The sequence below is a fragment of the Hetaerina americana genome, unplaced genomic scaffold, assembly GCF_022747635.1.
Source record: "Hetaerina americana unplaced genomic scaffold, ioHetAmer1.1.p SCAF_4, whole genome shotgun sequence".
Classification (NCBI taxonomy): Eukaryota; Metazoa; Arthropoda; class Insecta; order Odonata; family Calopterygidae; genus Hetaerina; species Hetaerina americana.
Genome location: NW_027286985.1, coordinates 79802125 through 79820668, shown reverse-complemented (window position 1 = coordinate 79820668; position 18544 = coordinate 79802125). Strand labels below are relative to the sequence as shown.

General features: G+C 37.8%; 1 protein-coding gene across 1 annotated transcript in view; it reads right to left on the bottom strand.

The window, feature by feature from the left end:
* Nucleotides 1–18544, bottom strand: part of LOC139692052 (5-hydroxytryptamine receptor-like) — a 772518-nt gene that overhangs the window by 670972 nt on the left and 83002 nt on the right. The window lies entirely within an intron of this gene.

Sequence of the window (18544 nt, the reverse complement as noted above, 5' to 3'; positions counted from 1 at the left end):
TATTAAAAGAACCATTGTAAATATTAAAATAAACTGTATGTTACTTGCCCATTACCCGCCTTATTTTGAATCGAAATGATTGTTTTCACTTTCAATCTTGATTAAGTAAGCTATGCTGCACAATAGCATAAATGTTAAATTAAATCAATTTTAGCATCCCTACCACCCTCTGACCCTACACTCAAACTCAAACCAACATAGCAGACGTTTATCTGGCTCCTGGATTCCTGGAATTACCCAAGTATTAATATTGGATATTTTTACCCCGATCTTCACAAATTTTCATCCCCATCCGCTCCTAACACCTTCCATATTATTTCCACACTTCAAAAAATCCCCCTCCTAACTCTTCCTCTTGCAAATCTTTCCCCAACTTCCCCTACCATCCAAGTTTCCATCCCCATCGGTAATAATCTTTTCCTCAGTTCCTTCCTTTTCTTTCTCGAGAAAGGCCGCTTGTGCCACCAAAAATACGAAAATTGGTGATTTTCTTTTGTTTTTTGTTTGTTTCTATGTTTTTGCTTTTTTAGCTAGTGCTAGCTTCATATACATACTTAAATAAACATAAATATGTACACAAACCCATATCAATCAGATATACCAAGTTAATTATGTTAAATAATACTTTTGCTGCGAAAGGTCATCAAATATTGAAGAACCTTTAGCCTAATCAAAATCCCAGCAAATAAAATAAATCGATGCCATAGGGTATATAGGTTAGTTTGGATTTGGCAGTCATTCGAGTAAGACATGTTTCGTGATTTTCGCTAAGATGGAAAAAGAGCAGTATCGTTCGGTAATTCACTTTATGTTTTCGGATGAGAAGAAATGCGAGGGGATAAAAGCGAAGTTAGATGCTGTTTATGGTGACACTTTGCCATCTTTGACCTCAGTTAGAATTGGTTCAACGAATTTAAACGTGAGCGAACATCTGTTTGTGATGAGGAGCGACCAGGACGCCCGGCAGACGTGGTTACCGAGGAAATCATTCAAAAAGTCCACGCCGTGATTCTCGCTGATCGACGAACGAAAGTGCGCGAAGTAGCAGAGGCCATAGGTGTGTCGCTCGGAACGGCAATTAATATTTTACATGATAAGTTGGCGATGAAAAAATTGTCGGCCCGATGGGTGCCGCGATTGCTCACGGTGGACAACAAGCTGATCTGGCTGTCAACTTCGAAAAATGCGTGAAAAACGTTATGAATTGCTGCCGCATCTCCCGTATTCACCCGATCTGGCTCCCTGCGACATTTTCTTATACTCTAACATGAAGAAATGGCTCGCGGGAGAAAAATGTAGCTCAAACGAGGAAGTTATTGTCGAGACGGAGGCGTATTTTGGAGAGATCGACAAATCCTATTTTTTGGAGGGGGTTAAAAAGTTGGCCGGAACGTTGGGAGAAATGTATCTTTCTAAAAGATGAGTATGTTGAAAAATAAAATGAAAATGTGAAAAAATGGTTTCTTCATTTCTAACACAGGTACTTATTAAAACACCCTCGTAGCTTCATGAGTTAAGTTATGGTTTAGTGTCATAAAGAATTCAAGGTGTATACATAATAAAGTCAAATTCTGTCAGATGATTTGTGTAACGTTCTTAGTAGCAAACCAAAAGGTTAGAATTTTTATTATTACCCATGGTACTGAATATTTTTCATTTGAAAATAATTAGTTTATTGAATTTTGACTAAGTTTTAATCCCGTTATGTAATTAGGTAGTCAGTCTCAAACAGGTATTAATATATGAAACCAAACTGCTACAACTTGCATTTTGGTTTCTGCTAGCTAGAGATCGTAGAGTAAAAAAACATTTAACCATACAAAAAAGTGAAGGAAGTGATCGATTAACAAATGTACGAGGTCTGTCTAATAAATACACGTGGCGGCCCTCTTTAAAACACTTAATCCACTTGAAACGGATGTTTTCTCCAGAGCATTGCCACCGTAAACAGCTGTAGATGATAACTCTTACCGCATTTCACCAAAAAACGTGTTGTTTATTTGTTGCTCCGTGATTTCGTCAATTGCAATTTTCGACAAACAGTAAAAATAAGGGCAACAGAAGCTAACATAACTGGCACTATAGGCACGTCATGGCCGCCAAATTGAACCAGCTGGCGTATTTAATGGATGTTCCTCGTATAGATCCCTCTAATTTCACTTCTCGAGAAAAATTCTTTTTAATGCACGTCATTCATTTACATAAAACAATTTTTAAAAATATTTTTTACAACCTAAGATCATCTGCACCTCTAAAAGCATGCAGAAGGTTGCTTTCTGAAATATGAGGTTACCAATTGCATGATACTAAGTTTCATACCTAGTAAAATTCATTTAATCAGGAAATATGGTGGGGAAGGGGCAGGATTTTTCTCTTTACCACTTGCGGCTGCTCATGAAGTTCTAATTCCAGAGAAACCGCAACGCTTAGATTTTGAGTAGAAGATATCCTCTCGAGTTCAACGGGATTTGAGTCCAAGACCCTCCTCCGCTCAGCTGGAGAACACCCCGTCCACTACGCCATCCGACCAAGAAACCTATTCACGTTAAATTGAAACGTTTCGATTCATTTCCTGATACCGTTTACATTCAGGGCTTTGGAATGTATTTGTCAAGCTTTAAGGGAAAATTGAGTTAATGATAGCGGAAATGACTGTTCGGCTGAGTGTGCTGCGAGAGATGGGTCGGTGATCATGAGAAGGAGAGAATGGATTCAGGGGTTGGGGGAGGGAGTAAAGGCTGTGCGGGCATTTGGTGCGGGAAGGGTAGAAGCGGGAGGGGTGGGGCACCAACGAAGTCTACGCGGCAGGTATTCAAATGGGCATGGGACGGGATCGCGAGAAAACGGTTTCGAATTGATGGGAGCGATACGGAGGCCAGAAGAGTGTACGTAAAGATTTAATAGGCAATCTCAAGTATGAGAAGGAGGGGAGAGAGAACGAGCTGGGGCCGCTTGCAATGCGCTTGCAGGCAGGTGAGGTGGGACGTGGCAAGATGTGGAAGGGTGGGAAATTTGAGGATCCGATTTCGTTTTAGGGACTCTTCGGAGGGGAAGGGGGAATAAAAAGGCGAAAAGACCAGGGGCAGGTAGGAGGAGGGGGAATAGGAAAATGTGAAGGTTTAGTTGGGACTGAAAATCCCGTGTATTCCCCTACTCCACTCCTGTCTCTCGCTTTCCCCATCCCTCGAGGATGGGATTTAAAGGACCTTTTTCGGGCAAAGTGTATGGAAAAATGAAGAAAAAAAAGGATCGCGGGGTAAGAGGAAACCCTGGGAGAGAAGAGGGCATGGCGAAGGAGTTTTTTTTTTATCTTTGAGCTCAGTCGGAATAAGAAGGTTACGTGAAGATAGATTATGCCCTTTAACGGAGATGATACAAGGAGGGCTCCGGTAGAGTCGTGCTCAATAGGATGAAGGAGAAGTATGCATTCGTGTCTGTGTGCGTGTGTGTGTAAGGAACCGGGGGATTGGGCAAAGTAGCGTGCAAGAGTGAAGGAGGGGCTTCTGGGGGAAACGGAGAAGATTTAAAAGTCGGCTAAGGCCGGAAAAGTAGATTGTGGGGAGTTAGGAGAATGGGGATGAACGGAAGGATGGAGTTCATAGGTGAAAGGGTGTATTACTAATGCAACTATTTATTCCATGAAGCAAATGTCATCTAGTTATTTGGGTAATATTTTAAGATATATCAATTGAAAGACAACATAAAACTAGAACTAGAATTAATATAAATCACCAGAGAATAAATGGAAATCGTTAATAAATGGTTCCAATGCCCACAGCAAGAGCTCTTTGAGCAACGAATTGTTATCAGACTATTTCCATGCTCACTCAATTTTGTTTTCTGAACCGTAACAATTCAATAAAATCTCTTAAAATTCAGTCTAGGTTGAGAATTCATTTCAAAGTATTGTAAAAGGTCGCAATAGAAGAATGATATCATGTCACTGGATTATATTATACATATAAATTTAAAATTCTGGTTGCGCTCCAAAGTTATTGCCATTATTTTGAAAAATAATTTATTGAACAGATTTGCCCAAACACTTAAAATTCTTCAAAGTACTACCCTTGGGCCTCTACACATTTTTCCAGTAACTCTTCCATGACAGGGACGCTCTCTGGAAGGCGTCTTCGAGGAACTATTGTAAGACCTTCGTCACAGCTGATCTGATCTCTTTTATGGACAAAAAACGGACTCCTTTCAGGGCTACCTTAATTCGAGGGAACAGGGCAGCGTTTGCACCTGGTATTTGGCCAGGAACTCGTGGACTCGTAGTACCTTGTGGCAAGGCTCGTTGTCGTGGTGGAGTTGTCAGATAGTGGAGATGTCTTTTGTTGCCCTAATGACGCTTTTTAGGAGTCTTTCCCACACCTCCACGTAGTAGGCAACTATCTGACCTTAAGGAACGAACCCCTTATGGGCCGCTCCTTTATTGTTCGAAAAGACAATAAACATTGTTTTCACTTTTGATTTGCTCATTCTTGCCTTTTCGGCTTCAGGGACAGGTTGTTCTGCCTGCCCTCTGTAAAGGCCTTTAACCACCAAGAAACTTGTGAGTAGGACAGAACAGAGTTCCCGTAAGCCTTATGAATCATTTTATTAGTCTTTTTAGAGATTTTTCAAGATTTTTCTTTTTAGAGATTTATATAAATATGTATATATATATATATATATATATATATATATATATATATATATATATATATATATATATATATATATATATATATATATATATATATATACACATATATATATATATACATATATATATATATACATATATATATATATACATATATATATATATACATATATATATATATATATATATATATATATATATATATATATACACACATATATATATATACATATATATATATATATATACATATATATATATACATATATATATATATACATATATATATATATATATATATATATACACATATATACATATATATGTATATATATATGTATATATGTATATATATACATATATATATATAATATATAATATATATGTTTTTTAAATTATAAATATTTAATTATTTATACCAATATAATAATAAAAATCATTATTGATGACTAAGTTAAACAAATCTTGTGCATTTGGATTTTTCTGAAATGACTCATTTTTTTCCTTGCAATTTAATTAATGGTCCACCTATAAATTTTATTCATATATCATGGAAGAGTTCTCTTTAAATTCTGTAATTTATTGTTTAAAAAATGCCACTCTCGACGTAAAACAGGATGAGATAATAGTAAACATTAGGTGGAATGGTAATTTCAAAGAGAAACAGAAATCAAGCTCTCCGCATCGAATAACACAATGGCACTGAGTGCATGTGTCAGAGGTAATTGCCAAAACATGACTGCGTCGGGAAGAGAATGAGCTCCACGTCAATATTTTCTTACGCCCGACAAAAATCACTTCGTAGGTGGAGAGTTTGGTCGAGGGGTCTGCGTGTGGGTGGGAAAGGGAAAGTAAGGAAAGGAGAGATTGTGAGAAGTGTGGAAGAGGGAGAAAGTTATGCGTGGGTATTGTTGGCGGAAATGGGAGAGGAGGCTAGTGAAGGGAATGGAAGGCAAGCGCGGTGAGTGAGAGGGCGTGGAGAGGACCTTAGGGTGCTGGAAGGGTGGGATGGGGGCGGTAAAGTTCAAGTCGACTAAAGAGAGAGAGAGAGGAAGAAGGGTTGGGGATTGGTGGTCCAGTGGGGTCCCCTTCCAACCTCCTCCCCACACATCTCCCCACTCCACACTCGTCCACGTACCCCGGGGGTGGGTCCCTGCTACGGCTCTAGATGGGAAGAGATTTCCGTGCTGTCGTTTCTCTCGAGTGAAAATTTATTTGTGGGGGTTAAAAGCTAGGTGGAATAGGGGGAGGGTGGGAGAAACGGAATTGAACCCCTCGCACACTTGAAATATGATACCACGTGCCGCCGGGCTGCTCAGTGAGTACGAGGTGCGCGCGGGATCTACTCCACCTCCTCCGCATTCGCATCGCTTCACGAGTTACTTATACTCTAGTGAATAGGGAGGGAGCGAACTCCAGAGATTTTCAACAGAATCGGACTAGAGAACATTTCGTCAATAAATCCACGGGGATTATACACGGTACATATAAAACTACAAATGGAATAACCACTTGCATTCAAATGAGAATTCACAGGACTAACTTTCCAACGTAATGTACCAGAGGATTACGGAAAGAATAGTATTATTCTATAGAATTTCTGATACTAGAACGTTAAACCTGAGCATCTATCTCCTTATTTGATTCTCTCATACATAACACCTACATATAAATTCCTAATTAGTTTTTACATTTTTAATACCATAGTATGATTTCACTTTCTAAGTAAAGTAGTGGAAAAAATTGTTTTCTAGCTCGCAAAGTGTTTTTTCACCGCTTTTAACAGATTTTATTAATTATTGAAAATTTATAAAAGATAAATATCAATTTAAGGATAATAAAATCTAAGAAAATCCTAGACTGTAATATTTCTTAGGCTTAAACTTCTGGTAATATGATTGTACCTACATAGAGTCTTTGTTACCTTCCTTGACATTAAAACCCTTTCTCATCAACGTACTCTATTTGTATAATATAACACGGTACGACATATACGAGGGTCATCCGGAAAGTAGTACCCGTTCGTGAAATAAAGACACAAAAGTAAATATTAACAAACATAAAAAATTTTATTTGAAAGAGGATACTTTAAACTACTTCTCAACATAATCTCCAAGCAAATTAAGGCATTTGTCATAACGTGTGACAAGTTTCTGTATTCCTGCTGCATAGTCCTTCGCCGCCAGCTCATTGAGATACGCGAGGGACCCATCTTGCACAAATTTTTGCATAATGCAGATGGTGTTTAACAATTTCATGAACAATTGTTCGAGAAACATTGGGAAAATGCTCACAGATGTCATCAATTGTGACGCGCCGATCGTTCCTCACGAATTCGTCAACTGAGCTCACCAGTTGCTCTGTAATGACAGACGGTCTCCCCGAACGCTCATCGTCGTGTGTGTTCCCCCTCCCCATGTTGAAGTTGCGACACCACCGCCGAACAGACGACTCGTCCATTACATTGTCTCCATACACCTCCTTTAATTGGCGATGAATATCACATGGGCAAACGTTTCTTGCATTGAGGAATTTAATCACTGCCCTCACTTCACAACTGGCGGCGTTCTCAATTTTTTTAAACATTGTAAACAATCACAGAAACAACACAGGCAATGCTAGCGTCACGCAACTTGGCTCAGAGAAGGCAGACAAGCCACTGAAGCTATCTGACCTCGTCCAGCGGCTACTCGCGTCGTCAGCACTTCATGCGGCACGAACGGGTACTACTTTCCGGATGACCCTCGTATTAGGGAGTATTAAGTGTCAATACCGAATCAAGGAATAATATCACAGTGGATTTAAGCTTCGCAAACTGAGTTGCAAAATATCTATTTCTCTAAATCCGAGAATATAAATGACCTAAATAATGTCTCATGTAGATGAGTTTTTCCCTTGGTATATACGGATAAGTAATCGCACATTTGATAAAGCAATAAATACTTGCGTTTGTTATAAGGAATCGAAAGAATCGAAAAACAGCCTTAAAAACAAAACCTGATAACAAAGATCTTAGATAACCCAACCTAATGGCATTATTCCCTGGTTCAAAGTAAATGATAGAATTCCGGCTAATGAACTAAGCTTGGAATAAAATAAATCTTTAATTTGGAATGGGCTTTATTTCCATCCCAGTGCATTCCAATCACCGAAGTTCAAAGATAATTTTAAGGTAATGGATACCCGACGACGCTTATGATATATTCAGATTTAACACTCAAGACAGACCCTGACAGGATAATAAAATAAATATTGCAGGAATTAAATACATGTAATCAGAATGGTCATGTCATCATACTGTATAGCCAAGTAGCCGTCTGGCTTAGAAAATTAAATCTTCTCACGCACTGAACCAAATTTCGGAATTCGGCAGTGCTGTACGGTTTCGAAGCGACCCCATGTACCTGCATATTTTTTGTCTATTTATTACTTTTTGAACCGAACATGTTCGTGTAAACACAACGGCACAGTCTCCGTCGTTCGTTTTCTCGAGTTTTTCGAAGGGAGTAACAACGCGCGGAAAAATGTGCGATTCCAGCCGAGGGAAAACAAGTATCCCTCCACCCACCGTCTTCAATTTTAATTTACAAGGGAACGAATTGTTTGGAAGTTAATTTATGTTGGTGGAAAGGGAATGGGGTGGTGGGACAAGGGATGGAGAGTGAGTTTTCGGGCGGAGAGGGAGTTTCTGCCAAAGGATGGATAGGAAAGGGAAGATGTTTTGGGAAGGAGGGAGAGAAATTGAGGTGGGCAAAGGGAGCGGAAAACGGGATGTTGTTGCGAGGGGATGAAGAAGGGAAGCTGATAAAGAGATAGGAAATTAAATGAAGCAAGTGGTTGAAAACGGTAGGGGAGATAATTAACGTTATGGGAAACTGAAGAGTGGCGGGGAGCAAGCGAGCCAGCGAGAGCAACGCCTGTCCGGGAGGGAGGGGGTGAGCGTGTAAGAGGTGAGTGGGTGCCAACCACTGGAAGGGTTGGAGTCGCTAACTTGGGTGATGAAGAGAACCTTCGATTCTCTCCAGCAACGTTCCAGAGTTCTTGCGAAAATATGGCAGTGGTATTTGAATGGCTCGAAGAATCAGGTTTCACGTCCATTGATATGGAGGACCAATGAAATATTTGAGGATGTAAAAAATTGAATATTGTTTATTTATTATCCAAATAAATCCCGATTTTAAGACTTACGTGTTAAATTATGATATGGCAAGTGGATAATTATTTCCAATAAAAACAAATAAATATTTGGATATACCTTGGAATGACCCCATCAATGACAGTTATTTACTTCGGATTTTATTATACAAAAATTTAAACAACTTGTTTGACAATATTTATAGCATTAAACCGTCTTATAAAATACTTAAAAATAGATAATGTCAAATTATATTTCCCACGTCAGTATTTTTATCTATTTAATTAGCGGAGTTATAGATTCCGATTTTCTAATAATTGGTATTTACTGTTTAGAATAAACGACGAATACAATTTAGAACCATGTTCACTTGATATATATGCCTTTTTAGCGGCTCTGTCGGAAATATATCTCTCCATTAATGTACCTGGAGGATTGACATTAAGTATGAAAATATGGTCGTTAAAACCAAAGAAGCTACGAGTAAATGGGCACTTAACTACCTCTGTTTTAGAGAAAGGGTGACTGATCTGATCTTAATTTTGCATAAGCTCTCTAGGATTCGTTTGGGGAGAAAGGCATGTGAACGGCAAAATATGAAGAGAGTATAATTGATAGGAGAAGCGAGGGTATAACGTATCAGTAAGGGTATGATCATATTTTCCCCTCAAAAGACTACGAGTACATTACAAGAACGTTGGATATTCCAATATGGATCTCCTGCGGGCCGTGTGTAAAAGCTCGACCTACAGCTGCACCGAATATGATTTTCAAAGGCTCTCAAAAACTCGATTCAACTACTAATACAATCGATGCTTTTTGCTTTATCGTTTTGCCCAAAGTATCCTAATATTAGACGCAGTTGAAAAATCCAAAGCTAAAATGATCATGCCCCATTTTCATTAATTTTAAAACGTGTTCATCCGTAGACACAGCCAGAAATTTCCTTGTACAACAATTGATTCTGAAAACAAAAACAGTAAATTACTCACTGCTACTGCGTTTTAATTAGAGCCGCTCATTTAAGCAATGACACACGGGAATTCAGTCACTCTGCAAGTGATTTACAGAACTCTTTAATGTACTCGGCCTCACAAATGTGAGGACTGACCTATGCCTTCATGGAATAGACACGATGTGGAGTATTCATGAACTTCCAGGCTGTTTATTTATCTACATCAGCCCAAAAGCTCGCGGTTTGCCACAAGGACGTATACCAGTTGGGTGTTAGGTCACCAGTTTTGAAAATAGGGAAAATAGAGCAAGTTTGTCAGGTGCAGAATAGTTGAAAACCGACAGCGTTAGTCTCTATGTTTGTTGTGGTCCCGTACTGTCTGGGGGAAAAACGAATCCTTGAACCCGTTCGGAAATCTATTCCCTTAATTTATTCGCCGCTGTTTGGCCTGTGGGTGTAGGGCGGCACGTGGATTATTTTTGCGACGTCATAAATGAATTCGGACCATTGGTAGTGCATTTGAAATACGTTTTAGCCTTGGGTTGAATTTATAAGGTCTCTATGGGATATCATCCGTGATTATTGGTAAATATGTATCGATTTGTGTTCTCTCGTATTCACGTACCAGAACATTTTACGCTCTCTCTACGTACCCCGATTCTCAAATCAGTGTTTTTTCATATAAATGCTCACTTTTTATTCCTATTTTCGTTAAAGAACGGGAGATTGTGGGAGAAATCATTTAACTCCGATCATTATTATAACTCAAGTATTTATTTTCAACAAATCCAGGGGATGAAAATTATTGAGCATGAGTGTATAAGTGCGTGTATAATAAAAAAACAGTAATTTAGGAAAATAGCAGTTAAGTGAATAAAATATTGACATTAATATTACTGCTCCACTCATGTATTATTAGTTCTATCTTGATGGTTTTCAGTATACGAATGAAATACTCGTATAATAGACTATGGAAACAGACACTTTTACTTACCTTCTTTGAAGGATTTTGCCAACCGGAAATACTAAATATTTACAGAGATAGTTGAATGATGCTTCTAAATGCGTACCCTGGGGATTAGGACTTTGTACCAAGTACCTACAAGGGTTGTATAAAAAGTATCTCTACCATTTTTTTTACTGAAGTGTGCGTGAAGTGCTGAGTTCAGGCCGTCGATTAAGTTAACTCATGATCACAGATTGTATAAGCTTTCATAAGACGGAGTAGCATACTATTATCACTGAGAACTTGGCGATACAAAAGATCTGCCTTAAACTCTTCCCGAAGATCTTGACGGGCGACCAAGAGTAAATTCGAGTGTCTCCTTGCAAAGACCTTCTGCAACGGCATCGCGACGATTCCCAACCCTCATACAGTGTCAACTTGGCGCAAGCAGACTATTTTCTATTTCTTGAAGTGAAATCCTCCCTCAAAATACACAAGAACGAGACCCAAAGTGCCGTCAAAGACGCTTGCTTGCGTATACTTAAGGATCTTGGAATCCGCCTACCAGTGACCCTTCTAGTCGTGGAGAAGTCGCTGGAAAAAGTGTATCGACGATTTTTTTCGAACTTTTCCCGATATATTTTTACGAATCATGGATAATACCTTATAAAATAACAATATTAAATTAATGAATTCGGAACGGGGAAATTTGATTTGATGTAATAAACTGCTGGAAGTTTTCCTTTTTAGAAAACGGCCAAAACAATTAGAGAATGAGACTGTTATTAATGTACCATTACGGGGTGATGAAAATTTAGATTAAATTGATTAATTGAGGACAAGTAAAAGTTTCTTGTTGTCATATTAAGGATTACAAACCAATAACCATAAGCTATTCATAATCTTTACCATGATAAACAGTCCCTCAAATACTTTTTAAATGAGACTATTTATCGGCCTTTCTAACCACCGTGTCCCATCTTTGCATCATTCTATCACATACATGTATTTAGTGACACCATTATATTAAATGAAATACATCTTATTGGCCTCTATCAATTTTATACTCTTGAATACATTTTTGAAAAGAGAGAGAAAGTAATTTTTATGTTCATTGTAATAGGTTTACCAGTTATTAGGATTGGAAAGAGATAGCTGAGATGATTTTCGATTTGATGCCAGGTCATTGAAACGGAAAAATGTTTCACAATCTGTAAGGTAACAGTTAGTTTTCCTTTTCAATAGAAATATTTTGGTCTCTTTACCATTTGTTTTCGACAAGGATGCAGCAGTAGTTAGGGGGGTAAATGACCGCCAATTGAGGACTTTTAGCTTTTCAGTAATGAGTAGGTAAATTGGTAAGGAGATTTTTAGGGAGAGCGGGAAGGGTGAAGAGAGACCCGGTATAGACATATTCTTAACTAGAGGTATAAACACTTAAACGTCTCGTCCCATAGAACGTTCTAGTTACTCCACCTGAAGTGCTCTCCAGCCGTCATCACAATAGTAGTAACGGTATAGAGATCGGAATAATGAAAAAATCTGCGTCCGCCATATTTCGTACCCGTGTCCTTAGGTTGAAAAACCACTGCACTATCGCACTGACCTGACCTACTTATACGTAGTTATCAGTATAATAGGTGCGTACGAAGAGTATCCGACGTGCGTTTTTTAAATTATTTTTTTAATTGTGAGGGTGTCGTGAAATACATATTTGGTCCAAGAGGACAGACGATCAACAAAGAATATTACGTTGGAGTTCTAAAAAGATTGCGTGATGCCGTGAGAAGAAAAGGACTGTGTCTCTGGTCAAGTGGTGAGTGGCTTCTTCACCACGATAACGCGCCAGTGAATTTATCGAACTTTGTGCTGCAACTCTCGGAAAAACACAAGATTTTACAGCTTCGCCAGCCCGACATAGCTCCATGCGACTTTTGGTTGCTCCCAAAATTGAAAATGGCGCTCGAAGGAAAGCGGTTCGACGACATGAAGACGATTCAGAGTAATGCGACGCGCGAGCTAAAAGCCATTCCAAAATCTGAGTTTGGAGACTGCTTTAAGATGTGGAAGCACCACTGGGGGGCGTGTGGTTCAATCAAATGGGGACTACCTCGAAGGATACTAAGGCCCAGATGACAAAGATTAGCACCAATGAGGAGATATGAATGCAGGTCGGATGGTTTTCGGACACACCTTGTACTTATGGTCCCCACGCGAGGTGACTCGTGTGACTTCATGCTTAGGTACAATATCTCCCTCAATCTATATTATCTTTCCCAATACTAACATCCTTTTGGGTGTGAGGTATTTTATGAACCATCCCAAAGCATCTGACTGTAGCTATTTAGGTCGTTGATAATCGTGTAGGTTTTAAGCGTAGGCAATCACTAACTAGAGATGAAAAATGTTGTAATTAACCCAAGCCTTTATGTTTTACATTGGAATTAAAGAGTGACTTAGATTGGTAAATGTAATTAGTATTTCCATTTCTGGTTACTGATAGCTACCTTCAGCTGTGGAGAATTTATAAGCGTTGGTTTGATAGATGATAGACACACTGTAATGGATAGTCCTAAGTAAAATAGGCTAGTTAATGTAAGTTATGTCCACATAAAATATCATGATAGATCTTTCTGTGTGTGTCCTATATGTGGATAGAGGATGTACGACAAACACAATGTGATGATTTTTCATTATCATCCGGGAATACTATCTCTAATGTTTGATTAAGAATAAAGAGGAAAATTGCACTTAGTCTGAATGGTACTAGTTCTTCAACTCAAAATAGTATTCAACTGCCTCGAGGGTGTTAAAAAAATTAAATCGCGAACCCTTACGCGGCAGTTAAAATAAACAGAACATTCCTTGGGAACTGTCCTGGAAGTTTTTGATATTCCAGTGTAATGACTATCTGAATTATAATTCTATTTCATTGCTCAACCAAATAAACATTCTTGCAGATTTGAGCTAGAGGCAAAGTTGTCCAAAAAGGCTATATTCCTTTTGAAAAATGCATGAATTGGGACAAAATACAACCCTATTTTTCCAAATGTTGATTGCTTTCAAACATTCCGTTGATAAATCACAATACAATAAGACACATATTTACTACTTTCAACATTTTATCCATGAAGTTCGCGCAAAATCAGTTCTTGTCACTTCTTCAAATGGACTTGTCCGGTCGCAACTCCAGGCTTGCTTCCCCACCGGAAAGCAAGATTTGAGGGAATGATTGTTGGAAACTCGAAAAACGGCTCATGGAGGAAAACGAAGGACGGATCCCGTGTGCGTTATAGCTGGTGTGGAGAGAGGCAGGTGAATGGAATAAAAGATGAACAGTGTCGAGTAAGAGTAGGACGGGGAAGATTCGGGATTTGGATATGCGTGGGTGCACCCGAAACGGTAGGAAAGTATGGGTTAGAGGGGGGGTGGCCTCGCGAGTGACAGCGGGAGGGGCCGCGGGAAGTGACGATGGGCTTTGAGCTCTCGGAGAGTTGACAGATGGTTCGATGGTGTAGCGAATAGAAGGGAGGTAGTCACAAAAGTAAGGATGCGACGCTTTAAGGTCTTACGAGATGCATAGAATGGAATAAATATGGCGACGATACAATATTTTATGCTGAGGACATCCTCTATCCGGCCACCGCGGACAGAGAACCCTGGACAGGTATACGATTGACGGAAAATAATCACAAATCAAATAGAGAATGCACCTGAATTTTGTGGTTCCCAAAATATTATTTTCAGTATACACTACTTTCAATTAAAATCATTAAAAACTGAAGATTCACAGAAAAGGGCCACTGTATGTAATCATTATCCATAACTAGCACATTTTCATTAGTGTAAATGAACTTTTCATTTCACGCTGCGATTACATTTCAGAATAATACTGTATATTAATCCATTACATGAACTGATTCAATATTTGGTTAGTTTTTCCGAAAAAATCCCTGATTTTTAATATAAGTAAGTAATAGCTAAAAATTTGAATCCATTTGTATATCATGACATTTTCCAAAGAAATATTGAAATCACTTTATTTATTTCGACCAGTTACGACCAAATTATTGTTTTTTTCTACATCATTCTTTGATGGGAATGGTGGCATGAAAAGTGTTCTACTAGTGATTAGCCAGGAATTCATCATGGCATTGGAGATAAGGAGTATGGCTTACGAGGAAATAATCTACGGAAATTGATTGATAACTTGGAGCTTACATCTATTTGTCGATAATACATTACAGTGTTAGAGCAAAAATGTGTGTCGCGACTCGAACCGTTCCCAACTTAAAAAATGAAAATTTCAGATGACGATTTCTGTATTTTGGCACGAAATACTCGCAGTTGATTTAATTGTTCAAGGGTGGAAGTGTCTAAATTAAATAAACCTTTACTAATATATTCTCTATAATGTCAGTAGATCAATAGACTCGTGGATAAATATAGATCTTCGTGACTCGAATCGAAAATTTAATAATTTTTCGGTCAATTCATGTTTGCCTTAACTGTGTTGAAACAGAGCGGAAATAAGTAGTATTCCATTAATTGGCAATGTTTGCCCTTCCGATTTTATTCTCAATTAACTTTTAATAGACCTCCACCATTTGATTATTTTATTCTAACTTTAGTTATTATCGACTATCAATTTCATGTACGATAGAGTTCTGTCTGTATTTTATTTATTTAAATATTTTTTAATTAAAAAAGGCAATATGTTTACAAAATATCTTCCCTTAATCAAGTATATTTTATTAGGTGGGAAGATTTATGAGTATAAATTTATATTCTGCGTTATGAATTGGCTCATAAACGTTATTAACCCTGAATCTTGAAATGAAACGAGAGAAAATAACTGCTGGACCGTAAAGGAGGGATCGGAAAGGAAAGAACCCCTTTATTGGCTGTAAATCATACCCTTACCCTGTTCTTGGTAGTTTTGTCAGTTGGCAGTGGTTGGATCAGCCCACCATACAAAAATGAAAGAAAATGAGGCCAGGAAAGATACACAATTGCGATTCCTTCTAAGAAGGAAATTATTGCCTACAAAATAAACGTAAGATTAGCCTTCCCCGAATCTCAGCGGTTATAAAGAATGGCAGTTTTTTAGCGATAAGAATGAAGCTGGTCCCTATCTCGGCATTCGAAAATAAAATAAAAATCCGTCCCTAATATTACTGCTTCATCATTACTACTGTTATGGCAATAATGTGAATGAGGCAAAAGGGTAAAATATGAACTAAATGATAACAAGAGAATGAGCTGCTATTCCAACTATTAGCCAAGGGCCTAAGAAAATTTTCTTAAAGCAAATATAAATGCATTTATGGAGACAGATGTAACTCGTATATAAATCATGGCGCATTGGTTAGCTGACACTAAATTTGACTGATGAATCGTTTCTCACAACCCAGCACACTTATTCCCCTTATAATTTCGAGTTACGTGACAATATAAAAATATGGATTCATCGTCATTTACGTTAGAGCATACGAGTATTACAATCAGGAGCATTCAAAATATCATAACATTAAACACACATTTTATTTTGCATGTCTTTAACTTGGTCGTCACTCAGACATTAAACCACATTTTACCCTTGTCTTATCAGTAAAACGTATACGAGACATTTTTACTAAAAATTGACTAGCTGCAATCTTAAGTTCAAATTGAAGTGCCAGATTGAAAATATCAAACCGCTTTTAATAGAAATTAATTGGTTTGTTTCATTGTGCATATATATATGAAAACAAATACCCAGTACGCGGCGAATGGCTGGGGAAAAGGGATAGAAATAAATACAGCAGACGACGAAAAATACGTGGGGTAGGTGAAAATGTTCGAATTCCAAGCGTAAAACGTTTCCATTGACCAGGAACCTAACCTGGTTTCCATGCTAATCATACGTAGAGTTTTATGTAGCACCAGTCTTAAGTGATAATTTGCGAAGGGATTGCGTAATATCATCTACTCTTTTTGTAAAAGCCTAAATAAAAACATAGAAAAAAGAAATGTTTTACGTTGATTTATAAATATTTATGCCCAGATTTGGCATTTCCTTTGAAAAAACATTATAACATGTATTTATTTAAGTCGAAAAAACAAGAGGAAGAAAAGTGAACAAATAAAATATTCTTTGGGATTTTTGGGGATCATCTAGGCAGTAAAGAATGTGCCAAAAGGGAAACCGACGCAAGGGTGAAGTAGTGGAAAGATAAAGGAAAGCAAAGAAATTCATTTGCGTGCTAACCGAACAAATTAAGAGGGGCCAATGAGAAATAGGGAAAACGCTTTTGGTGGCTTTTAAATGGTTTAAAGTCTTCACAAATGGAAGTAAGGCTAAACAACAGCTTCAGGCTTAAATTTGTGGAATACCTTCATGATGAGGGTAGAAAAGCCGGCCCCGGTGGCGGTGGGGTATCGTCCTCGTCTGTCAATCCAAGGGTGGCGGGTTTGGTTCCAGCCTGGGTGGGTTTTCCTCCACTTAAAGCTTGGGTGTTTGTAACCGTGTCCATTGCTGTCATTATTAATAGTCCGATGTTAAGACCAAAAAGGGCTATTTTCGGACTAAGGCGAAATAAATACATTAAAAGAAACTTTGAACTTCCACATAAAGAGAAAAGGTTGATGATTACGGTCATTGGATTATGATGCGCAGAATCGAAACCATGTTCTTATGAAGTATTAAATCTTTATGCGGAAGACAAAGTTTATTTTTCTACCTTGATCAAGTAACGCTGAGATATCGTGCTGTACTCTAAAGAGATGTGAATCCTCGACCAAATGTTGCAACTATTTTGTAGTAATTTATTAAGGATTCTAGCTCCAAAGCTGAATAATGGAGCTCATTCTACCTTATGTAAATCTGTCTGATTACTTGTAGGTAATCAACTCTGGATGAGAATTCAAACGTTTTCGAGCATATTGACCGTGAAAACCAATCGACCGGGTTGGTTTCATTAAAGACTTTATTATGTGTTTTAAGATGTAACTTTTTCCATTTGTTTGTACAGAAAATTATTTCTTTGCATCATTCATATACCAACGCATAAATGCGTCACGTAAACTCTCGCATTATAGAGTTGATCTTATTGGCATAGATACTTTTCCGGTTGTCAAGAGAAAATCAATTACTCTTTTTTAAATTTCATTTCAAATTCCTGAACTTTTACTGAGATTGCTTGAGAAATATTAAATTTTCCTCAAGATTCACGAACAGAAATGGATAAAAAATCAGGATTAGATTTAAAACACTTGGAGCTAACCTGATAAGGTTTATTGTACAAGTAAATGGGATTTAATTCATGTCGTTGCTACCATTTGTAATTTATTCTGACTAATTATATGCCGTACGTTATGCGAATTCTTGCTTATCGGTTTTATCATTCCCATCTTCTAATGACGATAACGTTATTGGCCTAATCCATATAATTCTAGAATCCATAGGATGGTCGGACTTAATCCACTCCTAAGACTAATCGTAATTTGATAAGATGAATCCACGATGGAGCTAGACTACAAAATGGGTCGTCCCACGTTCGTGCGTCACTGGATAAAATACTTCGTTAAAACGTTAAAAACCTTCCCATATAGACATATAAATAAATATATATTTATATATACATATGTATATATTTATATTTACATGTATGGCACCCTCATTTGCCCTTATGTGTAAATGTAACGAATAGCTCTAAAGTTTAGCGGGAACCACGTTTGGAGAAAAGTTTTTATGGAGCTACAGTGTAAAGAGATTTACAGCATGTTGATCGCTTATATGATGATGACTCAATTATGTAATCGATTTTTTTATTGCTTTCAAAGGTTTAACTTAGACTTCAAAATATTCCATGCGAAATTGAG